The sequence below is a fragment of the Macaca fascicularis genome, chromosome 19 (genome assembly GCF_037993035.2).
Source record: "Macaca fascicularis isolate 582-1 chromosome 19, T2T-MFA8v1.1".
In the NCBI taxonomy this organism is placed as follows: domain Eukaryota; kingdom Metazoa; phylum Chordata; class Mammalia; order Primates; family Cercopithecidae; genus Macaca; species Macaca fascicularis.
In genome coordinates this window covers 24,191,772-24,218,879 of record NC_088393.1, presented here as the reverse complement: position 1 = coordinate 24,218,879, position 27,108 = coordinate 24,191,772, and the positions used below count along the sequence as shown (strand labels likewise).

The window sequence follows — 27,108 nt, the reverse complement described above, 5'->3', positions numbered from 1 at the left end:
GGTAGGGCTTAGGAAAAAAGAAGAGAGTCACATAACCTAGACAGCTGAGCCCAGGCCTATGTCAAAATTACAACAGTGGTCAGAGTCCAGATATGAGAGGAGAATCATATCACATAAATGTTGTGTGAAGGAATATGTCACAATCCCCACGGGGGTCAGAAGCAGAAAAATAAGGAGAATTACATCATCTAGGTAATGGGCCCAGAGATACATTGCAGTGACCCCTGTGGGCAATGGCCAGGCAGTAGAAGGACATCGCCTGTGTGTAGGGTCTAGGGATAATTCACTCTACCTTCTGTGGGCATAGCACAGGCAAACGAGGAGAGTCACAACACCTAGGTGCTGGAATCAGAGACATGTCACAATCTCTTCTAATGGCAAAGCCCAAGTAAGTGAGAAGAGTCACAGCAAATAGTTCATGAATTTAGAGATATGTCACAATGCCACCCCCCCACCCCCCGCCCTGGGTAGGGTCCAGGCAAGAGACTCACATCGTCTTGGTGCTGAGCCCAGCAATATGTCACAAAGCTTTCTGAGGTCAGAACCAAGGCAAAAGTGTAACATCACCTTACTCTTGGGTCCAGAGACATGTCACCACCTCTTCTACAAGAAGAACCTAAAAAGAATAGAAGAGTCACATCAACTCAATGCTGGGCCCAGTGATAGGTCGCAATGTTCCCTGTGAGCAGAGATCAGGCAGAAGTGAGTCATATCACCTGGCTAATGGGTGCAGAGATGTCACAATGCCTCCTGTAGGCAGGGCCCAGGCAGGAGAGTTACATTACCTGGGTTCTGGACCCAGCGATATATCACAATGGGCCATGTGGGCAGGGTACAGGTGGGAGAACCATATAACCTGGGTGTTGGGCCCAGTGATATGTCACAATGCCTTATGTGCACAGTGACAAAAGAGAAGGGTAGACTCACATTAACTGGATGTAAGGCCTAGTGACAGTGATATGTCACAATGCTGTCTGTGGGCAGTGCCAAGGCAGTGGACTAGCGTCCCATCATGGAGGTGCTGGGTTTAGCAAGATGTCAAAATTCCATCTGTGGGTTGGGCCCAGGCAAAAGGGTCAAGTCACTTAGTTGCTGGACAGAGGCATATGTCACACAATCTCACATGCAGAATAATACAGGGATAAAGTTAAAATTCTTGCACGTGAACCAATTCTAAGTATGGGAGTCAACACCTCCTCTATGTTGGATCTAAATACATGAGTCACAATCTCAATGCTGTACTGGGTCTGTGCGTGAGAAGCTCGCTTTCTTCTGTGCACTACGCCTCCTTAGTAGAGTCGCAGCCTCACAGGTGGGCTGAATCTTGGTCTGAGAGTCACCAGCCCACCTGTGGACTGGATCCACATATAACAGTCACTCTTTCAAGTTTCCACTGCCTCCAAATGTGACATTCAGAACCTCAAAAGTTGACCATGTTCATGTGGCAGTATGACAATATTTCTTGTTAACTGGATGTGCATACAGGTGTCAAAATCTCACCTCTGCTGTGCCTTGTTAGGAAACTCTTTGTAGCACCTGAGGGCTTTCTGCATGAGAGTCTCAATATGCTCTGAGACCTCCCTGCTGGTGGGACACATAGTTATAATTTTTACCCTAAGCTCTTGTCTCAGAGTCAACTTCTCTTCAATTGGCTTGGTCCAAATAGAAGTGTCCTCACCTACCTATGAGCTAAGTTTAGAAATAAGTCACCATCCCAACTGTAGCATGTGACAGAAACAATTCCTGCTGTGGATGGTGTCAAACTGTGTGATTCAGGACCTCACCTGTGGGGTCTGTCCACGTGTAATGGTGAAAATCCTAATGGATGGTAGGGTGGGAATATGAGAAACATAATCTCATTTGGATGCTGGGCTCTGTGATGACTTGGGATCTTACCCATTTTTCTAATCCCAGCTAAAATGGACAGTATCTTTCCTATTGGCTAGTGTGTGGTATTAGAGTCTTCATTGTGACTGTTAGCTGGACCAAGACATAGGTCACAGTCTTACCTGTGGATAGGGAGCAAAGAGATGAGTCACATCACCTGTGTTCTGGGTCAGGAATATTTCACAATCTTCCCTAACAGAAGGGACCAGGCAGAAGAGTCACATCACCTGGGTACTCAGCGAGGAATATGTTACAATTTCCTCCTGAAAGCAGGGTGCAGGCTGCAGAGTCACATGACCTCGGTAATGGGCCCAGCGATATGTCAAAATGCTTTCTGTGGGCAAGGCCAGGCAAAAACAAAACAAAACAAAACAAATCAAAACAAAAAACAAAACAAAACAAAAACTCACCTCACCTCAATGCTGGGTCAAGTGATACATCACAATCTTCTTATTGGACAGGTCTCAGGCAATAAAAATGTGTCACATCTCCTAGGTGATGAGTAAATTGTATCATCTAATACCCCTGTCTTCAGGGCTCATGGAGGAGTCGCATCACCTACTTGTTGAGTCCAGCCATATATTACAACACACAATGTATGCTGGACCCAGGCAGGAGAGGAGAGTAACATCCCCTAGGTGCTGTGTCCAGGGATACATCACAGTGCCTCCTTGAGCAGAGCCCAAAAAGGAAAGAAGAGTCACATTACTTAGGTGCTAGGTGAAACAATTTGCCACAATGTCAATACTTCCTGAAAGACCGAGGCAGAAGTGTCACATCACCTCGGTGAGGGGACAAGAAATATGTAGCAATGTCCCCGGTAGGCAGGGCTAGAAAAAAAGAAATGCATCATATAACATAGAGTCAGTGCTCACTTATCTGTCACAATCACACCCATGGGCAGGGCTTGGGCAAGAGTAGAGAGTAGTATTATGTAGGTGCTGCAGCAAGCAGTATGTCACAATTACCACTGTGGGCAGGTCTCATAAAGAAGAGGAGAAACACATCACCTAGGTCAGGTCATGGGCCCAGAGATGTGTCACAGTGGCCACTGTCGACAATATCCAGGCAGAAGAATGACATTGCATGTGTGCTGGGTCTAGTAATAACTCATTATTCCTTCTGTGGGCCTGGCACAGGCAAAAGAGGAGAGTCACAACACCTAGCTGCTTGACCCAGAGGTATGTCACTATCTCTTCTATGGGCAAAGTCCAGGTAAAACAGCAGAGTCACATCAAATAATTGGTGTGCCCAGAGATATGTCATAATGCCTTCTGTTGGCAGGGCCCATGCAAGAGTGTCACATTACTTAGGTGTTGGACCCAGCCATATGTCACAATACACAATGTATTCAGGGTTCAGGCAAGGGATGATAGTCACATCATTTAGGTCTTGGATCCATTGAAACATTACAAATTTTTCCTTGAGCAAAGGCTAGGCAGCAGAGGAGAGTCACACCATCTGCTTTAGTTCTAGCAATACCTGACCCCTGAGAGGAGGGCCCAGGTAAAAAGGTAACATCATCTAGGTGAGAGGCTTAGAAATATGTCACAATTATCTGTGTGGGTAAAGATCAGAATGAAGAGGGAAGTTACATAACGTAATAGATGGGCTGATCTATATGTCACAATCACTCTAGTGGGAAGAGCTCAAACATGAGAGGAGAGTCACACCACATAGGTGCTGCATATTTTGCAATACGGAATATATGCAGAGCCCGGAAAGGAGAGGACAGTCACATCCCCTAGGTGCTGTGCCCAGCAATACATTACAATCTCTTCTTGGGCACAGCCCAAGCAGTACAGGAGAGTTATATTACCTTGCTGTTGTACCCCAAAATATGGCACAATACACCCTGAAGAAAGAGCCCAGGCAGCAGTGTCACCTCACCTGGGGAGGGTTCCACAAATATGTCAAAATGCCTTCTTTGGTTAAGGCTCAGGAATAAGAGAAGAGAAAAATAACGTAGGGGCTGCGGCCAGCCATATGTTACAACAACCTTAGTGAGCAGGGTCCAGGTATGAGGGGAGGGTCACATAACATAGATGCTGTGCCAAGTGATACGTCACAACTCACACTATGGACAGTTCTCTGGAAATAAAGGAGAGTCACATAATTTAGTTCATGATCGCAGAGATACATCACAATTATGTATCTCTTGTCCTTATGGACAGGACCCAGGAAGAATCATCACATCTCCTGTTGGCTGTGTCCAGGGATAAGTTACTCTCCCTTCTGTGATCAGAGCCCAGGAAAAAAAGGAGAGGCTCATTACTTAGGTGTTTGGCCCAGAGGTATGTCACAAGGTTGCCCGTTGGCAAATACCAAGTAAGAGAGTAGAGTAACATCAAATAGACGATGGGTCCAGAAACATGTCACAAGTCCCCCTGTAGGCAGAATGTAGGCAGGGTACTCACATCCTGGGTTTTAGACATAGCAGTATGTCACAAGATGCAATGTGGGCAATGTTAAGGCAGAAGAATATAAAACATATGCCCTAGGTGTTAGGTCCAGGAATGTCACATGGAATTGTGACATATCCCTGCCCCTAGCACCTAGGATATATGCCTTCATTGTGACATCCTCACTCAGGTGCTTATGTCACAATCAGAGCTGCAGGTGCGTTCAAGGATAAGATTAAAAATCCCATACATGTTCCTACTCTGGGTACGAGAGTAAACATGTCCTGTATGTTGGGTCTAAGTCCAAAATTAACAATAGGAACAGTGGACTGAATCTGCGCATGAGAACTTCAATTCCTTCTGTGGATTGTGTCGTATTTGTGGAGTAATAGCCTCACAGTTGAGTTGAATCTTAGTCTGAGATTCACCAAGACACATGTAAATTACATACAAGTATGAGAGTCAATTATCCAATTTTTAACTTCCTCCTAATGTGAGCAGTGCACTGACTTTCTGTGCAAGAATGAAAATCTTTACTATGAGCTTTGTGTGCATGAGTGTCACAATCTCACCCGGACTAGAGATAGGTTACAATCCCCTCCTGAAAGCAGGGCACGGGCATCAAAGTCACCTCACCTGGATGCTGAGTCCAGCAGTAAATCACAGTGTTCTCTGTTAGCAAGGAACATGAAGGAGAGACACATCACCTGGGCTTCTGGGCCCAGTGATACATCACGATCTCCCCTGAGGCAAGAACAGAAAAAGAAGAAGAAGAGTCACATCAGCTCGGTGCTGGGTCAGTCATAGGTCACAATCCCCTCTGTGAGCAGGAACCACGCAGGAGAAGTGAGTCCCAACAGTGTCCCCTGTGGGCAGCGCCAAGGCAGGATAATAGGGTCACATCACCTAGGTGCTGGGTCCAGCGATATGTCACCATCCTGTATGTGGACTGGGGCCAGGCTAGAGAGTCAAAGCACTCAGGTGCTGGCCAGAGGCATATATCACATTTACACCTGCAGGAAGGTCAGAGAATGATATTTATGATTCAGCACGTGTCCTGTTTCTGAGTATGTGAGTTAATGCCTTATGTATGCTGGGTCTAATTACATGAGTTCATCTCAACAATAAACTGGAACAGTGCATGAGAGGCGCAAACTTCCCCGTGTGCTGTTCACCTGAGTGAGTTACAGCCTCACGGGTGTGCTGAATATTGGTCTTATAATCACCAACCTATCTGTGGACCAGATTCACAGATGAGAGTCAACTTTCCAACATCTGACTGCTTTTGGTTGTGAAATCCAGAGCTTTAACAATGGGCTGTGTTCATGTGGGAAGATGACAATCTTTTCTGTCAACTTGGTGAGTGTCACAATCTCACCTGTGTATCACCCTAGGGCTTTATACCTTATGCATGAAATTCTCAATCTGCTCTCAGGCATTTGTGCTGTATGGATTATGATTATACCTGGGCCCTTAAGCCCAAGTATGAGAGTCAACATCTCTCCAATTAGCTGAGTCCAGAATGAAGAATCTTCACCTTCCTATGAGCTGAGCTTAAAATGAGTCACCATCCCAACTGTGTTTATATGTTTACATATGATAGCCACAATCTCAACTGTAGACTGTGTCCGCATGTAAGATTCAGGACCTCAATAATGGGCTTTGTTTGTGTGAGAAAATGATGAGAAACAACCTCACCTGCGTCTTGGGCTCTGTGTTGACACTGTCTGTACCACCCAAGGGCTTTCTATGAAATGTGACACAGGGGTAGTTCTCTATGACCTTCATACAAAAATGACACCTAGGATTTGACCCATTTTCCTAAACCCAACTAAGAGACACAGTATCTTTCATATTGGCTGGCTCAAGTTATGAGAGTCATTGTGACACCTGTAAACTGAATTAAGATATATGTGACAATCCCACAACCGGGTAAGGAGGGAGTGAGCAGGAGAATCACATCACCTGGGTGCTGTGCCAGAGATATTTACAACCTTCTCTGAGAGCAGTGATCAGGCAGGAGAGTCACATCACATTGTTGCTGGGCTGGAAGTATGTCATAATTTGTTCTGAGAGTAAGAACCAGGCAAGAGAGTCACAGTACCTGTGTTTTCAACCAGCGGTATGTTATAATCCCCTCCTGAAAGCAGGACTAAGGCAGCAGAGTCCCTTCACCTGGTTGCTGGGCCTAATGATGTGTCACAATGTCTTCTGTGGCTTGGCCCAATCAGCAAAGGCATGTACTAAGTACTAAAAATTACTTAGTGTTGGCTCCAGTGATGTGTCACAATACTTTTTTTTGTTTTGGATATGGCCCAAGCAGAAAAGGAAATTTGAAACACCCTAGGTGATGAACAAAAAGACACACAATAATAACCTTGTGGGCTGGACCCATGCAGGACAGTCACATCACCTAGGTGTTGCACCCAGCCATATTTCACCATACACAATACATGTGGGGCCCAGGCAGGAGAGGAGAGTTACATCACCTGCTTACCGGACTCAGTGATATGTCACTATCTCCCCTGTGCACGGGATGCAGACAGAAGAGGAGAGCCACATTTCCTAAGTGATAGATGTAGTGATATGTCACAGGTCTCCTGTGGGCGGGGCCCAGGCAGGAGCCTTTTATTTTCTGGATATTTAGTGCAAAAATATGTCACAATACCCTAAATATCCAGGGCCCAGACAAAAGAGGAGTGTCATGTTAACTAGAATCTATGTCCAGTAATATGTCACAATCCCCGCGTTTGGCAAGGCCCAGGCAGAAGAGGAGAGACACATCACATAGGAAACAGACAAGAAATATATTATAATGCCTCTGTGAGCAGGGCTTATGTGAGAGAGCAGCATCACCTAGGCGTGATAACATGCAATGTGTCACAACACACAATATGTGCAGGGCCCAGGCAGGAGAGGAGAGTCCCATCGCCTAGATGCAGAGTACACATCAACACATAAAAATTCCTGGCCGGGCGCGGTGGCTCAAGCCTGTAATCCCAGCACTTTGGGAGGCCGAGGCGGGCGGATCACGAGGTCAGGAGATCGAGACCACAGTGAAACCCCGTCTCTACTAAAAATACAAAAAATTAGCCGGGCGCGGTGGCGGGCGCCTGTAGTCCCAGCTACTCAGGAGGCTGAGGCAGGAGAATGGCGGGAACCCGGGAGGCGGAGCTTGCAGTGAGCCGAGATCGCGCCACTGCACTCCAGCCTGGGCAACAGCCTGAGACTCCGTCTCAAAAAAAAAAAAAAAAAAAAAAAAAAAAAAAAAAAAAAATTCCTTATCGGTCAGAGTCCAAGATGTTGAGAGAGTCACATCACCTAAATGCTTGGTCCAGCAATATGTCACAATACCCTCTGAGTGAAGGCTCCAGGCAGAAGAGTGAATCACATCACCAAGGTAAGAGACTTAGAGATATGTCATGATGTTTTTTGTGACAAAGTTTCAGGCAAAAGAAGCACGTCATCTGGTTTCTGGATCCAGTGATATGTCACAATTATTTCTGTGGTCAGGGTGCAGGCAGAGTGAAGAGTCACATTTCCTAGGTGATATGTCACAACACCTACTGTGGGAACGGTCCAAGCAAGAAACTCAAATCACCTTGGTAATAGTCCACGCAATTTGTAATAATGCCTTTTGAAGGCAGCACTAAGGCAAAAAAGTGACATCACCTTGGTGCCAGGTCCAGCAATATGTCACAATGCTTCCTGTAGACATCACCAAGGCAGAGCAGGAGACTCACATCACCTAGGAGCAAGGCCTACCACTATGTCACAATGCCCCTGTGGACATTGTCAAGGAAAGAGAGTTAAGTCACATCACCTAGCTTCTGAGTTCAGTGATATGTCACAATCCCTTCTGTGGGCTGGTCCCAAACAAGGAGAGTCAAATCATTTAGGTGCTGGGAAGAGGCACATGTCACACCTGCAAGAAAGTCCAAGGATGAGATTAAAAATTCCACACACGTCCAAATTCTAGGTATGAGAGTCAATGCCTCCTGTATGTTGCTTCTAAACACATGAGGCACAATCTCTACAACGGATTGAATCCACTCATGAGAGCTTCAATTTTTTTCTGTGTACCGTGTTCCCTTACTAGAATCACAATCTTACAGGTGTGCTAGATTTTGGCCTGAGAAGCACCAATTAACCTGCAGACCAGATCCACTAATGAGAGTCAATTTTCCAACTTTTGACTGTCTCCAGGTATGAGATTCAGAACCTCAATGGTGGGCTGTGAAAGGATGATCATCTTTACTGTTTGCTTTGTGTGTGCAAGAGTGTCACAATCTTACCTTCTTTTAGGGCCATGTGAAGTCACGTTCTGTATCACCCAAGGGCTTTATATGGTATGCATGGGAGTCACAATTTCCTCTAAATCCTTTGTGCTGGTATGGACCCATGATGATGTCTGTAGCTTTAAGCCCATGTGTGACAGTCAACATCTTCCTAATTGACTGGGTCCACATAGGAGAGACCTCACCTGTCAGAGCTGGGTTTAGAAATGAGTCACCATCACAATTCTGAACAGAATTCACAAATGAATGTCACAATTTTAACTGTGGACTGCATCCAGTAGTGTGTGAGATTAAGTACCTCACTAGTGGGCTTTGCTCATGTGTGAGGGTGACAGTCCTAATGGTTGTCAGGGTGAGCACACAAGCAACACAATCTCATCTGCATGCTGGGCCTTGTGATGACACTCCACTCTCTCTACCACCCAAGGGTTTTATACAACATGGAAGAGAGTGGTAACCTTTTATAACCTTTGTACAGAAAGGAAACCTAGGATCTTACCCATTTGTCTACCCCTATCTATGAGACACAGTATTCGTCCTCTTGGCTGGTTCAAAATATTAGAGTCATTATCGCGCCTGTGCACTGAGCCAATATATATGTCAGAATCCTACCTGTGGGTAGGGAGGAAACGGAAGAGTCACATCACCTAAGTGCTGGGCCAGAGATATGTGACAATCTTTTCTGAAAGAGGGGACCAGAAAAAAGAGACATATCACCTGGGTTCTAAGCCAGGGATATGTTACAATTCCCCACTGAAAGCAGGGCACAGAAAACAGCAACACATCACTCGGATGCAGGGCTCAGTGACAATGTCACACTGTGACCTCTGGGTAAAACTCAGGCATAAAAGACACCTGGTTTCTGGGTTCCACAATGTGTAGCAATCTTTCCTATAAGCAGCATGAAAGCAGAGGGGGAGAGTCACATCTCTTAGGTGATGGATGCAAAGATATGTCACAAGTCTTCTGATACTCATACCCCAGGCAGGAGTCTCTCATCCAGTATAAGTTGGGATCGGTATTAGGTCACAATACCTAACATATGTGTAGGTCCAGGTCCATTATTTGGTCCATCCATATGTAGGGCAGGTCCATTAGAGAGAAGAGTGTCACATCATGTAGGGACTTGGCAAGGTGATATGCCATAATCCCCATGGTGATAGGCCCAGAGACATATCATATAAAAGAGAACAGTTACATTACCTAGGTGCTCAATCTATCCCATGATACGTTACAATAACCACTTTTTCTTTTCCTTTTCTTTTTCTATTTTTTTGGCAGGGCCCAAGCAGAAGAGATGAATCACATCATCTATGTGATGAATGAAAAGATATGTCATTATTCCCCTGTGGGCAGGGCTTGTGCAGAAAAGTTGCGTCTTCTAGGTGTTGGACTCAAAAATAAATCACAATGTCTGCAGCACTTTAGAAAGAGAGGAGAATCACATCACTTAGGTACTAGGCCCAGTAATACATCTCAATCACTTCTTGGGCAAAGCTCAAGCAGTAAAAATGAGTCACATTACCTAGATTCTGGGTATAGCAATATGTCACAATACCCCCTGAGAAGAGGTCCCAGGAAAGAGTGTCGCCTTCGTGAGAATCTCAGAGATATGTGGCAATTCCATTTTTGGGTATTCACAAAAAACAAGAAGGTCCCATTACCTAGAAGCTGGGCTCAGCTCTATGACACAATCACCCTAGGGGCAGGTCCATTAGAGAGAAGAGTGTCGCATCATGTAGGTGCTGGGCAAAGTGATACGTCATAATCCCCATGGTGATAGGCCCAGAGACATGTCACAGTGACCTCTTTAGGCAGAGACTAGGCAGAAGAATTACATCACTTGTGTGCTGGGCCTAGTGATTAGTCACTCTCATTTCTGTGGACATTGCCCAGGCAGAAGAGCACGGTCACATTACCCAGGTGCTGGGCAAAGAGATATGTCACAATCTTTTACACGGGCAAAACCCAGGCAAAAGAGAAGAGTAATATCAGATAGTAGGTGTTACCAGAGATATGTCATAATGGCCCACCTATGAAAGACCCAGGCAGTCAAAATACATCACTTGGTTGCTTAACCTAATGATATGCTACAATCTTTCCTGTGCGCATGATGCAGACAGAAGAGGAGAGTCATATCTCCTGTGTGATGGATGCAGATATATGTCACAAGGTCTCCTGTGGGCAGGGTCCGGACAGAAGCCTTCTGTTCGCTAGGGTTTGGGCCCAGTGATATATGTCACAATACCCAAATTATGCAGGACCTAGGCAAAATAGGAGAGTCACATCACCTAGGTACTGGGTCCAATTATATATCACAATTTTCTATTTTGGCAGGACCCAGGCAGAAAGAAAAGTTATATCACCTACGTGATGAATGAAAATACATCTTATAATAGTTTTGTGGGCAGGACCCATGCGGGAGAGTCACATCAGCTAGGTGTTGGACCCAGAAATATGTCACAATATACAATGTGTACAGGTTTGAGGCATGAGACGATAGTAACTTTACTTATTTGTTGGGCCAAGCTATACAATCCTTTTTATGGGCACAGCCCAAGTAGTAGAGGAGAGTCACATCACCTAGGTGCTGGGTCCAGCAACGTGTCACAATACCTGCTGAGGGGAGGGTACAGGCAAGAGAATCACATCACTTACATGAGGGGTCCCAGAGATATCTCGCAATACTCCCTGTGGGTAGAACTCAGAAAAAAGAAGAGAGCCACATAATCTAGAAGCTGGGCCCAGCTGTATGTTACAATCACCCAGTGGACAGGTCCCAGGCATGAGAGTAGAGTCACACCACATAGGTGCTGGGCCACGCAATTTGTCACAACCTTCACTGAAGATGGGTCTCCAGAAAAAGAGGAGAATCACATCATTTAGGTAACAAAACCTGAGTTATGTCACAGTTACTTGTTTGGGCAGAGGTCAGGAAGAAGTATCACACAACCTGTGTGCTGGACTAAGCAACACGTCACTCTCTCTTTTTTAGGCATGGCCCAGGCAGGAGAGAAGAGTCATATCACCTAAGATCTGGATTCACGGATATGTCCCAATTTCTTTTTTGGGCAATGCTCAGGTAAGAGAGCAGAGTCACATCAAGTGGTTGATGGGCCCAGAGATATATCATATTGCCCCTTGTGGACAGGGCCCAGGGAGGAGACTCACATCACGTTGGTGGTAGGAAAAGAAATATATCACAGTACGTTTTGAGAGCAGAGCCAAAAGAGTAACACCATCTTGGTGTTGAGTGTAGCAATATGTTATAGCTTTCTCTGTGGGCAGAACCTATAAAGAAGGGAAAAGTTGGCCAGGCACGGTAGCTCATTCCTGTAATCCCAACTATTTAGGAGGCCAAGGAGAGAAGATCGCTTGAGGTCAGAGTCCAAGACCAGACTGGCCACCATGGGGAAACTCCATCTCTACAAAAAATACAAAAATTAGCTGGGCATGGTGGCAGGCACCTGTAATCCCAGCTACTCAGGAGGCTGAGGCAGGAGAATCGCTTGAACCTATGAGGCAGAGGCTACAGTGAGCCAAGATTGCTCCACTGCACTCCAGCCTGGATGACACAATGAGACTCCATCTCAAAAGAAAAGTAAAAAAGGAGAGAAAAGTCACATAAGCTAGGTGCTGGGCCCAGCGATATGTCACAGTAACCCCTTTGAGAAGGGAACAGTCAATAGAGAATCACATCACCTCTGTGGTGGACACAGAGGTACCTCACAATGCTCTCTGTAGGCAGGGCCAGGGCAAAAGAGTTACACAACCTGGGTGTTAGACTAAGCAACATGTCACAATGGCCAGTATAGGCCAGACACAGACAAGAGAGTCACATAACCTGGGTGTGGGGCTCAGTTTTACGTCAAAATGCCCCCTGTTGGCAGCAACAAAGAGGGAAAGGAGGCTCACATCACCTGGATATAAGGCCCAGTGAGATGTTACAATCCCCTGTGAGCAGTGGTAAATCTGAAGAATAGAGTGACATCACCTAGGGGCTGAGTCCAATGATATGTCACAATTCCATCTGGGTTGGGCCCAGGCAGATGTGTCAAATCACAAAGGTTCTGTGAGGTGCATGTCACAATCACACCTGCAGGAAGTCCCAGTAATGAGATTAACAATCTCATGCATGTCCCAGTTCTAGGTATGAGAGTCAACACCTGTGTATTGGATCCAAATAGATGAGTCACAATCTCAACAACTGACTTGATCCATGTGTGAGATCCTATTTTCTTTTTGCATTACTATTAGTTACAGTACATATTAATCCTTCCACAATCTATATCTTTGTCCTGTATGAATGTACATACAAAGACTGATACATATACAAGATAATATGAGTATTTCTATGTAAATATGGACACAAAAATTGTTCCTCAAGACGTTTCTCAATCTCTTAGCATATTCTAAGGGTGAAGATGTAGAATTATTTCTCTTCTCTGTCCCCATAGCATGTCAGAATGGAACGTAGCTATACAATGTTGTTTGTATAGACAAACTAAGCTTCACTTTCAGGGACAAGGTCTGGGAAATAAGCTGATATTAAAGCCATGTAACACTTTCTGTCCAGGTTAGCATTTCTGGACTTTGATTTTCTTCTCAGTATATGCATGAGCTATTCTCATCCACCACTGGGGGTCCATCTTGATTAATCTACAATTGATATTCAGAGAACTGGCTGATTGAATCCACCTGGGCTGAGCTAATTCACTGATTGAAATCACCTGGGCTGAGCTTATTGGCCAATTAAAATAATCTGGGACTCAAATATTGGCTGACTGTAGTCACCGGGGCTGAACTAATTGGCTGATTTTAATCTCCTGGGATCAGCTAATTGATTGTAATTACCTGATTGGAGTTAATTGGCTGATTGAAATAAAAAATGCTGACCTAATTGGCAGATCGAAATCATCTGGAATGAGGTAATTGACTGGATTTACCTGATCTGAGCTAATTACCCAGACCAAGCTAATTGGCTAATTGGAATAAACTGGGCTGAGCTAATTGGCTGATTGGAATCATCAGGGCTGAGTAAATGGATTGATTGTATTCACCTCGCCTGAGAAGAGTAAGTAGGGAAATGACTTCTGACTTAGTTTTTTTTTTTTTTTTTTTTTTTTTTTGGTTTTAAAGTTTATTTTCCATGTACAGTTGCAGATTATGCAAAACATAGAAAATTGACTATTTTGAAGGTACATTAAGTAGAAAGTTTCTAACTACCCTAAATTCACATTTATCCCCAAACCGAGATTCAAAATTAACCTCTAGCCTTGTCCTAGCATTTCCACACCACCACAAAACTGTCCAACTTGCTCTGTTGTAAGTAACCTTTTAGCGATATTTAGTAATAAATAATAGTTAGCGATAATAGCGATAACTATTAGCGATAACTATTACCGCTAATAGTTAGCGATAACTATTAGCGATATTTAGTAATATCCCCTAAGGCAGATTTTAAACTATGATACAGCTTTTATCTAGGCCACTGTGTTTATCGTGTTTACAAACAGGCTTGGAGTTTTATGTTTCTTCATCATCAGCTAACATAGAGCATCCTAGAATTTCAACCTGTGCATGAGGGGTGTGCACAAATGCATGCAAACTATAGCAGTGTGGGAGTGAGGAGGTCTCCGATGTTCCTGTATTCAGGTATATGTAGACACATTCACACAGACCAACAAGTCAAACATTCTCCAAACTCATTTGAACAGAGACCCAAACTAATTTTAATGCAAATGACAAAATGAGTTAGTCTGTCTCCATCACATAGCCCCCTCAATGAAAGAATTACAGTACTTTATAAAAGTGCCATAAAATGCACAAACTACAGTTCCTTCAAATAAAGTTGATGCTATCTTTGGTCCTAATATCTGCTTCTTGGATGTCAACTAATTTTGTTATTGTTATTGTTCTTGAATAACTGGTAATAAGCACCAAGTGAAGGCTGATTCTACCTACAGGTAAGAAGGTTGAATGTTTTCTCCCTGATGTCATTATTTCTTTCCAACTTCCCAAATGCAAGTCACATAGCAGGGAGGAGGCATTTCTCATGTCTCATAAAACCTTACTGGCACCGGTGGATGTGGGCACTGAATGTTGTACAGTAGTGGCAACCAGCCGGGAAAATCCACAGGGTCATCTCAGACTGCATTCAACACAGATACTCATGCAGCCCTGACATTTTTTGTGAAGGGAATTCATGTATTGCTTGGGGGCTGATCTCTGGTTTTAAGGTGTTTTGTTTGTTTCCATTGTGACTACCAGAAAATTATAGAAAAGCCACCAAGGTAGCAAGTTTCAAGGAAACTTAAGATTCAACTTTCTCCATGAGCTTGGGTAGCATCCTGTTAACCCTGGGGGTGTAAAACATGTTCTTGCCCACATGACCAATGATAGTTTCTCATTGAGGCAGAAGGTGTCATTTGTCCTGTGTGTGGCCCCAAGCCACCCTGTACTGCGTTGGTGGCTTCTCCATAGGGAGGGGGTCCTATCTCATGGACTGCAAACTTCACGATGGCAGGGAGGCTATCTGGATTTGCTCACCCCTGCATTTTCAGAGCCTTACACACTGCCTGGAACATGGTAAACATTTAATACCATTTGTCAAAAATGAATGAAAGAGTAGATGGAAAGAACAAATCCTGCATTGAAAAGATATCCACAGTTGCCCTAAAACTACCCAAACCAGGTGTCTCTTCAGTTCCACTGGAACTGAGCTGATGGCAAATCATCACTTCACTCAGCACAAGGTCAAGTGCAAAAGTATTTAAATAGCACAAGGTCCCACACCCCATCCCAGGACAGCTCCCAGCCTCCTGCTCCAACATAAGCAGAAAAAGACAACGAGGTGCAAAGAGCTTCTAGCCTGGGAGAGTTCCTGGGTGACCTGCATTGCTGCATAGCACATCATGCTTTGATCCTGAAGGACAAGCCCCCCAAAGCTCTATTTCTCAGCATAGTCTTAGAATCACCTGGGAATCCTTCCCCCAGACTCACTGAAATAGCCTGTCCCAAGCAGCAAGGGAACCCCTAAAGCTTGAAAACCCTGGCTCTATGGGATCCTCTCACTGCATTTGCTGTCAGGACCATGGGCCCCTCCATGGACGTGTTTTCTGAATGTTACACAGATGGGTACTGCCCAATAAATGCCACCTGCACGAACTGAATGGAGCTACATTTAGACTGATCTAAATGCCTCCAGGAGCATTTAAAAATAGGCACACATAAAGCAGGCTCCCTTCCATGCCACAGGCCTCAATTTTGAATTATTTTATTTATGTATTTATTTTTTTGAGACGGAGTCTCTGGGCTGGGCTGGGCTGTCGCCTGGGCTGGAGTGCAGTGGCGTGATCTCGGCTCACTGCAACCTCCACCTCTCAGGTTCAAGCGATTCTCCTTGCCTCAGCCTCCCAAGTAGCTGGGATTATAGGCACCTGCCATGATGCCCAGCTAATTTTCTTGTATTTTTAGTAGGGACGGGGTTTCACTACGTTGGCCAGGCTGGTCTTGAACTCCTGACCTCAAGATCAGCCTGTTTCGGTCTCCCAAAGTGCTAGGATTACAGGGGTGAGCCACTGTGCCAGGTTGATTTTGAATTCTTAGTGGTGTTCTTTGCAGCCTCATCACAGTATGTAATTAGTTTCTTGTGTTTTGGGGCTTTGTTTGTTTGAGATGGAGTCTCGCTCTGTTGCCCAGGCTGGAGTGCAGTGGCATGATCTCGGCTCACTGCAACCTCCGTCTCCTGGGTTCAAGTGATTCTCCTGCCTCAACCTCTGTGTAGCTGGGTTTACAGGCATGCACCACAATGCCCAACTGACTTTTGTATTTTTAGTAGAGACAGGATTTTGCCATTTTGGCCAGGCTGGTCTTGAACTCCTGACCTCAGGTGATCTACCCGCCTTGGCCTCCCAAAGTGCTGGGATTACAAGTGTAAGCCACTGTGCCCTGCTAGTTTTTCTAATTAATTATTAATCTGTCTCCTCCACTAGGCCATGAGCCCTAGAAGGAGATTGTCTTGAGAGGGTATCCCCTGTGCCTGGTACATGCATGCATGTCATGATTTATGTTGATGAATGAATGGTGGATGCATCCTCTGAGGCTCCAGAAATAGGGGTGAGAGGCCAGCCAGGTGTAGCATGAAGGGCTGGACAAGAAGGGAGAGGGCTTGTGGGATAGGATGGGAAGGAGGCTGCACCCCGCTCCCTGAAGGTGTCTATGAGTTCACATGGCCCAGGAATGGAGTTTGGTGACCCTGGATGTAGACAGCTGTGGTGATGGAGGCCAAGGTTTTGGCCTGCTGTGGGGGTTACACCCACCTCCCCATCTCCACATGATGACATCCTAGCATTTATGAGGCAGCTCTGCTCACTTGGCCCAGGGACTGTGGTCCCCAACTTCAATGCATCTGAAGTGTTGCCCAGGGAGCATGTTAGAAAAGCAGATTCACTGGCCTCATCCCTTGAAGACTGATTCTGTAGGTCTGGGGGGGGGGCAGGGGGACTGTAGGTTTTGCCAAAGGGTGAGTATAAATCTGGCATGCAAGTAAAGGATCGCCATTCCTAAGGCAAGCAGGTGACACTGTCAGCAAATTTAGGTGAAACTTTTTCTGACCCGCCCCTATACAGGAGGGTTGATTGGGCTCTGGTTTGGATACAGACAGAATGTCAGGGACAATACCTTCTTCTCACTTGGAACTTGGGCTAAACCTTTCAGGAAACTGTCATTCCTCTCCTGCAACCCACCTCACCCCCTTTCACCTACCACTAGCAGAGCAATTTGGGAGGAGCTTGAGCCAGCTAAAACCTATAGGAAGCACATCCCCAGAGACCTGGCTTTCCCAGCCTCTCATCTCCTCCCTTCACAACCCTATGGTTAAGAAATGTCCCGCCAAGCACTTTTGGATTTGAGCTTTGCTGGAGCTTTGCTTGTGTCTTGAGATTTTCGAGTGCACAGCAGTTCTGAATACCAGCCTTCAGAGTCTAGTCTCTGAACTCAAGAATGCAAAAACTCTTCTCCTTTTGGAATTTTTTCTTTTTCTTTTTTTGGCTTTTAAAAGAAACAATACATTTGCTAGAAAAACCTCAAAAAAATAATGATTATATACAAAATGGTTATCTGAATGTGGATTCTGTACTGCAGCAGAAGCAACCAAGCTCCGGAACTCCATTTGCCCTTCCTCAGTATCAGGTGCATCACGCCGCTGCTGAAGGTGCAGGTGAAGGCCGCCCACGCCAGGATGGAGGAGTAGCCATTGCTGCCTTCTTTGGTCAGGTAATAGAATTCCATGTTTCTCTCGTGAATGTCTTCACGCCTGTCTGTATAAATGGAGGCCGCATTCATGACACACAGACATGACATTAGCTGGATGATGGAGGTTAGGACAAACCTCTCTCCCTGATTCAGGCGGAAGAGCTGGAGCATGAAGATGAAGAAGGCAATGCGGTAGAGAATGGTGGAGAGGATCACGGTGGCCTGGACCACCCGGAGTATGGAGTACTTTTTAAACGTGTCATTGATTACTGTATAATTCATGTTGTTGGTACATAATCTCCAGACATCTGCAAAAACTCATCTCCTACCTACCAGGCATTGTTGATGGTGGCGATGAACCCGCAAGGCTGCAGAGTTGATGTGGAAGGTGATGATGAAAGCAAAAAGCACCAACATTTTCACAGGGCATGGGGGGCAAGTGGTCATATTTAAAGCCCAGAGCAGGATGTGCCAGTTCTGACGGCTGCATTGGCTGCTGGACAGATGGACAGGCTGGGATATGAAGTGAGGCCACCAGGCTGTTTTGAAGCTCTCTCCTGACTTACTTTTAATTTGGTTATTTATTTTTTTTACAAAACATACTCATAAATGGATATTACATAGATATCTTTATATATCTGTATGTATTTGCATATGTTTATCTAGCTACATATATCTGTTAATAAATCTTTAAAGTGTGCAAAGGAATCTGAAATTTTCTTTCAGTATTGCAGGCTATCTTAAATTCACAGACCTTAACTTTCCTTCCTTCCTTCCTTCCTTCCTTCCTTCCTTCCTTCCTTCCTTCCTTCCTTCCTTCCTTCCTTCCTTCCTTCCCTCCCTCCCTCCCTCCCTCCCTCCCTCCCTCCCTCCCTCCCTCCCTCCCTCTTTCTTTCTTTCTTTCTTTCTTTCTTTCTTTCTTTCTTTCTTTCTTTCTTTCTTTCTTTCTTTCTTTCTTTCTTTCTTTCTTTCTTTCTTTCTTTCTTTTCTTTCTTTCTTGACGCAATCTCCCCCTGTTACCCAGGCTGGAGTGCAGTGGCATGATCTTCGCTCACTGCAATCCCCACCTCCCAGATTCAAGTGATTCTCCTGCCTCAGTCTCTCGAGTAGCTGGGACTACAGATGCACACACCATGCCTGGCTACTTTTTGTATTTTAGTAGAGACAGGGTTTCACCATATTGGCCAGACTGCTCTTAAACTCCTGACCTTGTGATCCACGCACCTCAGCCAACCAAAGTGCTGAGATTACAGGCGTGAGCCACCACACCTGGCTTAGACCTTGGCTTTTCTACCCCATCCAATAAGTCACTTCTTCAGCCAACCTAACTAATTACCAGATTGTATTCCAATGTCACATGTTCAAAATAAAGAGCTCCTGAAAAGATGTAACCTTTCAATGGAATTAGTCAGCATTTTCAAACCTGGGTTTGGGCCTTTAATTTAAAGCTAGTTTATCTGGGTTCCTGTGTTAATCAGAAAGAAAAGAAACAGTTTTGACTTGGCGTTGAATGTCACCTGTGGTTTTAGTAAATTTCTTGCTCACAGATTGGAGCAACAAAAAAGTATTTTCTTTTTGTATGTATGTATGTATTTATTTATGAGACAGAGTCTTGCTGTCTTGCCCAGGCTAAAGTGCAGTGGCACGATCTTGGCTCACTGCAACTCCTGCCTCCTGGGTTCAAACGATTCTCGTGCCTCAGCCTACTGAGTAGCTGGGATTGCAGGCACCCACCACCATGCCCAGCTAATTTTTGTATTTTTAGTAGACACAAGGTTTCACCATGTTTACCAGGCTAGTCTTGAACTCCCAACCTCAAGTGATTCGCCAGTCTCGGCCTCGCAAAGTGCTGGAATTACAGGTATGAGCCACCACATCCGAGCAAACAAATACTTTCTTTAAACACATTAAGTGCAGCAAAATTTATGTCAGAGTATTCTTCCATTTGTTTACTCTTGTGGGTATACTTTAAAGAACAAATAAGGTATGGAAGTTTATTTTTACAGGTAAGGAAGTTTATTTTTATATTACTATCAGTAAAAATACCTATTAAAACTTTGAAATGTTATATCTTTATTCTGTATACATATTGAAATAATGACAGATAGACCTGGATATAAAAATACTGTCATGCTCAGGGTCAGGTTCCATCCCCAGCTGAGAGCTGAGGGGAGTGGGTGGATGTGGGGCAGGGAGCTGGAGGAACACTCGAGAGACAGCGGGTAACTGAGACATGGTTTTATTCAGCAGCCCCTTCATAGGGTCAGTGTTACATTTACACACTACACAAACAATAGTGGCTGACAGTCAGCTGGGGAGTTTCTCTATGTTATGTCTATATGGCTATGATTATAGAAAACATGAAACTGTGTGCCTGTGCCACAAACCCGTTTAGTCATCCAGAATATTTTCCTTGGCATATCCCTGCTGCCCTATGCCTGGTTGGCTGCAGTACAGTCATCTTTCTTATACTCCACTCCCCTAGGCCAAGGGGATCCTCTTTGGTAGTGATTCACACAGAAAGCAACAACCTACCACTAATGTTCCTGTTATGCTACCCGTGATTATGAGAGTCCAAAATAAGCCAGAGCCCAAAGACACCCATCATCTCTGCAGGGATTCGTCAGTAAGGTGTTCAATTGTCTTAATCCCCTGTGACACCCATTGTAAAGTTGTCATTATGTTCCAGTGGCTGTCAGGGATAAATGTACAACATTGTGTCTCTATAAGGGCACAGGTGCCACCTTGGGCAACTGTGGCTATGTCTAAGGCCATCTGGTTTTGCAGCACCACCTTCCTGATCGGATCAACTTCATCAGTTAACAAAAAGAGGTATAACTCAGGTATAACTCAGCGCCTGAGCTGTGTCCTCCGCAAAGGCTGCAACCTGCTTTTCTACAGTAATGGCACCTGGTCCAGGGATAGTTGTTGCTAAGGGATAGAACCACCCAGGGGCCCACCGCACTCACAAAAAGCAGGATGCAGTGTCTCCCAGTTATATGGACGACTAGGCAATGTGGGAAGAACAGTGGCAGGCACATAGGGCCTCCCGCAGGTACAACATCCAGTTCAACTGACTGGCAGATATGGCCATCCTGTGTCCCACACAACCATAAACTCCCAGGGCTCACAAAGTCCATGGGGGCCCAGCCTTGGTAAGGGCTCTTGTTCCACCACACCCTTGGTTTGGTGACAAGTATGTTTGCACAAATCTCAGCAGACAACCATCCCACAGTGTTTTTACCCCAGTGCAGCTCTGTGCATCGTGGAACCTGAACTAGGGGCACCACGTGTTTTCCCATTAGCCAGCCCCATCCATTATGGATGCTATGAGTCAGCCAGGGGACAGGCTGGCCATGGGTTCTGAGACATCCCCTGTCCAAAGCCTTCTGTGTTGCATCCCACTGATGTCCGTGGGACCCCAAGCCTCTAGCCATGTCTAGTTCCGCATAGAAGCTAGATGCATGTGCCAGGGCAAGTTGTCTGCAGCTGCTGCTGGAAAGGCAGTGCAGATCCAACAGTTGGAGACATCGGTCACCTTGGTGTAGGTGTGGGCCCATTTCACGATGCTGTTTGAGCATGCCAACCTATGACTGGTACGACAAAGCAGGCACAGGTACTAACAGGGGCAAGTCACATTCCTTAGGCAAAATACAGGCTAACTTTTTATCTCTGGATAACGATGCAGCCACTGAGGGCTTCTGCCCTGGGCGATGGTACCACACCTTATCTGCTCTCCATGGTTCTTTCGGATCCTCTACCTGTGCTAAAGTTACAGGGGAGCTCATGATAGCCGCGTAGACAGTACACATGTCTCCCGGAGGAGGGTCCCTTCTCTGGCCATTCAACTATGGATGGCCTGTCATGGAGGCCACACATTAAATACTCAAAAAGTAAAAGATTGGTCATACTGCAGACCCTCCAAGGGGTTACAATGGCCAACCACCTGCAATGAGGGGCTTGGAGGGTCCGTGGCTAATACCAGGGTTTTGTTTGTTTGTTTGTTTCCCTACCTTAAGGGGCACCGGGGGAGGCAATAACAGATTGCTATTCATTCCTGTATTTAGTTGGAGAAGGTCATCCTTCCTTTTATAGATTTGGCCACATAGCCTGGCCCTACATGGTTTGGTAACTAACTAGCTAATTCTGTAACTTTTAGGTATTTAACCACAAAGTGAAGCCTTAATAAACTGCCCAGCTATTGCTGCAGATTGCCATGGGTGTTACCTCCTTGGTGATCACTATTTACACTGCCCTGAGTTTAACTTATTAGCTACTTTGCTCACACTTGGTATTAAACCATACAGTGTCAGTACTAGGCTGGACTGCACAAGTAATCCAGGCAGCAGTAGCACCTCAGCTAGACCTAGCTGTGTACCATGCCCTATTAGAAATGGGGGGATGCCCTTCCTACTGGTGAAGGCTCAGGATCTAGGGGTGCCTTAAGCCCCCTGGCCTTATCTTGTATTAGGACTCCAGGTCCCAAGACTTCTTGAAACTCTGCTGCTAAGGGACTTGTACTCAGCGTACTCCGCTGCTCCAAGTAGGCACCCCACTTCACTAAAGGGGATGTTTGTGCCATCCCAGTCCATGGGGGGTCGTCATTACCCATGAATGCACCCGGCCATGCTTTCAGGTAAGTCATCCGCACGACGATGTAGCCCATCCTGCCATGCTCTTACGAGCCTGAGGGGCAGCATAAGCGGTTGCTAACAGCTTCTTTATTAATGGATAATGGAGCTCAGCTCCCTTCCATAACTAGAGCCAAAAGCCTATTGGCATACTATCTGTGGTCACATGCACATTTAGTTCAAATGGGCACCCCTGACTAACTACCGGTAGGGCTTGTTCCTGCTGAATAGCCTGCTTGGCTACTAGGAAAGGCTGTCTCAGCCACATCATCCCAATTCGCAGGCTAGAGGGGCATTGCCACTTCCAGATTTGTAAGAAAATCAGAGGTTAACATAACATTATCAACAAGATTATGGCACATGTTGGGGCTATACAATAGCCCTGCAGCAACACTATGAAAGTCCATTGACACTCTCCCATGAAGTCAAACTGTTCCTGGCTCTCTGGAGCAATGTTAATTGAGAAGAAAGCATTAGCCAAATCCACCGCACAGTGGCAGCATCCACTTCCATTGTCAAGTGGCCTATCAAGTCCGTGACAGAAGGTACAGCTGCATGCAAAGGTGGTGTTACTTTAATTCAGTTTGCTTTATTCAGTTTCTGATTATCCACTATCATCGCCAAGCCTCATCAGGTTTTCTGACTGGCCATACTGAGGAATTGTAGGCGATATGGGTTCCATGCATTATTTGCACCTTCTCTAACTTCTTAATAGTCTCAGTTTTCTCTGTATGCACCCCTGGCAAATGGTATTGACATGTGGAGGTAACCCATCAGGGTTTTGGCAAAACTTGGGCCTGGTTATGTGTATGTCCACACAGTCCCAGCTTTACTACGCTGACTTGGTGTCTGAATTCTCTGGTCATGGTGTGTAAGTCCAGATCATCCACAATGTCCACCCCCAGAATATATTCAGATATAAGTGAAATGTACATTGTGTACAGGCAGGGAGCCAAGTTGCCAATGCTAAGATGCAAAGACACAGGTTTCACTTTCACTGACAGGCCTCCATAACCATCAATAAGTTCACTTTTGCCTGGAAACTTATCCAGGTTCCCATAAACAATACTGCAGTCTGCACCAGTATCTACCAGTGCTAAGACCTGCTGTACATTGGTGGGGGACTAGTTTATTGCCAGTTCCACATGCTGCCTTCGATCATCCAGTTCCCCGTTTCATCCCCAAGCCAAGCGCCTCTGCCAGTTCCCTAATTAATTAAACAGGAAAGTCCTATATCTTTGCTCATCTGCAAATAGTCTTTGAGTTAAAGTGTCTAGGCAGAGCTGGGTTGAGCAACAGTATTTTGCCCCTCTTAAGCATTTTCCAGAATTGCTGCTCTGGGGACAGTTGCCTCCACAGAGATCCAGCACAAGATCCCTCAAGTGGATATAAAGCATTCATCATCTGACCCCGGGTATTCAGATCAAACATAGCCTGCCGCATACCCACCTCCCAGAGTACCTGCACCAAATCAGTTTATGATTGCCATTTACTAACAATTCCTAGTGTCCCCCCAGCATCATCCCAAACAGTTCATATGGCTGCCATCAGCCACTTGATTAATGTGTGGTCACTTTGCCCTTGTGTCAACTATCAGCACAGTTGCAGCCGCTGATGAAGAGAGAGGTGAGCTGTGAGAGAAGCCAGCTTATCTATCTTGGAGGTGGAGCAAGAAATGCTGTCATCCCCCTCATCCCAAAGATGGAGTAACCAGGCTGGGAGGGGCTCCCCTGGATGCTGCTTGCATTGCTTACCTGACTCCCATAACTCAATGAGGGTATAAGCACTATAAGAGGTGTGTTTCGCCGCTCTGAGGGGTCCAGGGGCTCTTTCCTAGGGTCCCACTGGCTGCTCATGTTCTACCTTCTGTCAGATCACAGGACAACCTTGCAGCAGAGGAGCCTCCTCCTCCTCAGCATCAGACCCAGCAGGAGTGTGTGGCCTGGAGGATGGGTTCAAGGTTGCGCTGACAGCTGTTTCCAACTCCTGCTCCAAGCTATTTATCTGAACCTCTAAGTGCCCTGATTTCACCTCCAGGTTTTACTCCAAGCTGTGCATTTGGGCCCCCAGGTGCTCAACTTGTGTCTGAAGGTCCTTTACCTGCACAGTGTCCCAAAGGGACTGAGGATGTACTTCACGTAGTGCAGTCAGAAATGCCCATCCGACTGCTGGTGAAGGTGCATTTCTTCTTGGTGCTATGACTTCCAGCTGCTTCAGTGCCTTCTCCACACTTGCAGAAGAACTGTCCACTGCCTCCCACATTTCTACTGTGGCCCATCCAAGCAGCACCTCAGCCACTGGGTACCAGAGCCCATGCTGCGGCCACATAGCCAACATGGCAGCCTCAGGGGCTGAAGACCCACTCACTTTGGTGTGGCCAATGACCACACCAAATGTCATGCTCAGGGGCAGGTTTCAGCCCCAGTTGAGGGCTGAGGGGAGGGGTGGACATGGGGCAGGGAGCTGGAAGAACACTCGAGAGACAGCAGGTAAATGAGACATGGCTTTATTCAGCAGCCCCTTCACAGGGTCAGTGTTATATTTATACACTACACAAACAACAGTGGCTGAGAGCCAGGTGGGGAGCTTCTCTGTGTTATGTCTACATGGCTACGATTATACAAGACTGTGCACCTGTGCCACAAACCTGCTGAGTCATCCAGGCTGTTTACCTCAGCCTATGCCTGCTGCCCTATGCCTGCTTGGTTACAGCACAGCCATGTTTCTTATATATAAGTAGATAAACATGTACCTACAGGATTATATGAGTTTATCTATGTAAATAATTGTATATGCAAAAGATGTTCATCAGGAGACATTGTCAACTTCCCAGCCTATCTTAGAAACACAGATGAAGACTTACTTCTCACCTGTATAGCTCCATACCATCTCACAGTGAAAGATAACCCTGAACTGTGCTAAGGAAACTAGTGAATGAAGATGTGCTCGTGAATGAAGATGACTTCTGATCTAGAATTTTCTGATCTGTTTGACTAGACACATGCACAAATGGACATTAAATAGCCATATTCATGGGGTCCACACTGTGTGTGCATATATATATATATATTTCCTCACTTATATCAATATATATGTATGTAGAAAAATGATCACAAAGTAAGTATGGTCAGAGGTTATATTCATTTTTCTCAGGCCATTTGAATGCAATCAACCAATTAGTTCAGTGATGATGTATTCAATTCAAGCTACTCACCACATCATGTTTTAAAAATAAATGTGAAAATGTTTTTTGTTACCTGGCACATGGAGGTTTTTCATACTGGGTCTCATTAAGCCAACCCAAAGTGGTTCTGTACATCCAGCTAGAAATATCTAGAAATACTCTACACCAGTCACCTAGCTTTCCTCACAAAGAAGCTTTGGCCTAGCCAATAAGAATTACCTTTGGCACTTCAGTGAATGTTCACTATTTCCTGATTAAAATGTGGCCGGGTACCATGTACCATTATATTTGCTTTCAGTTTCACAATCTATTTTCTAAAATGTGACCTAAACTTTCTCTCTCTTACACAAAAACCCTACTTCAGCCTCAGAGATGATAAGACAAAAGTGTACTTTTACATCACACATACATTGGAAAAAACAAAAACAGCCCCTGTCTTGACTGAAGCCATAATGAGAAATAATCAGTATTCTCAAATTGAGGTGAGGACCTTCGGACTGGGGCTGGTTCAACTCTGTCCCTATGTACAAGATAAAGCAAAAAGTCAAACTGGAAATGGCAATGAATGACATTTTCATCTCTCAGAAGCGAGCAACAAAGACCATTGCTTTCTTTGTATATGATAAATGTAGCAGAATGTTTGCAAGACTATCATCTTTATTTTTTACTCTTGTAGATACACTTTATAAGCCAAAAAAGTTTATACTTGTATGTAAGTTTCTTCCATTCCTGTTAGTATCAATACCTATCAATACTTTCACTTTCTATAAATTTATACTGTATAAATATAGATACAAAGATTAATACATCTGTATACAGACATACATAGGCAGATACAAAAACACTCACAGAATTATATAAATATGTCTATGTAATTATTTATGTATACAAAAAATTGTACTCCAAAAGACATTTTCAATCTCATAGCATATTCTAAGAATGCATATGTAGAATTCTCTTCTCTTTCGCTCAGTAGAATGCCATAATGGAGCAGAGTTATAAAACGTTTTTGTATAAACATAAGCAATGCTTCATCTTTAGGGTCAAGAACTGGGAAGTGAGCTGACAGTAAACCCATGTAATACTTTCTGTCCACATTAGAATTTAAGAACACTTATTTTCTTCTTGTTGTATGCATGTGCCACTCACATCTACCTTCCTGGGCTTGCGTTGATGAATACTTAGTCACCACATACATCATTGGCTGATTGAATCCATGTGAACAAAGCAAATGTGCTGGTTGAAATCATCTGGGCTGAGCTAATTGGCTGGTTGGAATCACGTGGGCTGAGGTAGTTTACTGATTGGAAATACATGGACTGAGCTAATTTGCTGATTGTATTCACCTATCCTGAGGGGGCTGTGTAGGACTGATTTACTTACATTTTGGGACTGGTTTACTTATATTTGATTTAGTTATATTTACTTATATTTTGGGACGTTTTTTACAA

At 45.0% G+C, this 27,108-nt stretch overlaps 1 pseudogene; it reads right to left on the bottom strand.

Annotated features, from left to right (window-relative positions):
* Positions 1-568: 568 nt before the first annotated feature.
* Positions 569-18,259, bottom strand: LOC135968416 (epithelial membrane protein 2-like; annotated as a pseudogene).
* Positions 18,260-27,108: the final 8,849 nt, after the last annotated feature.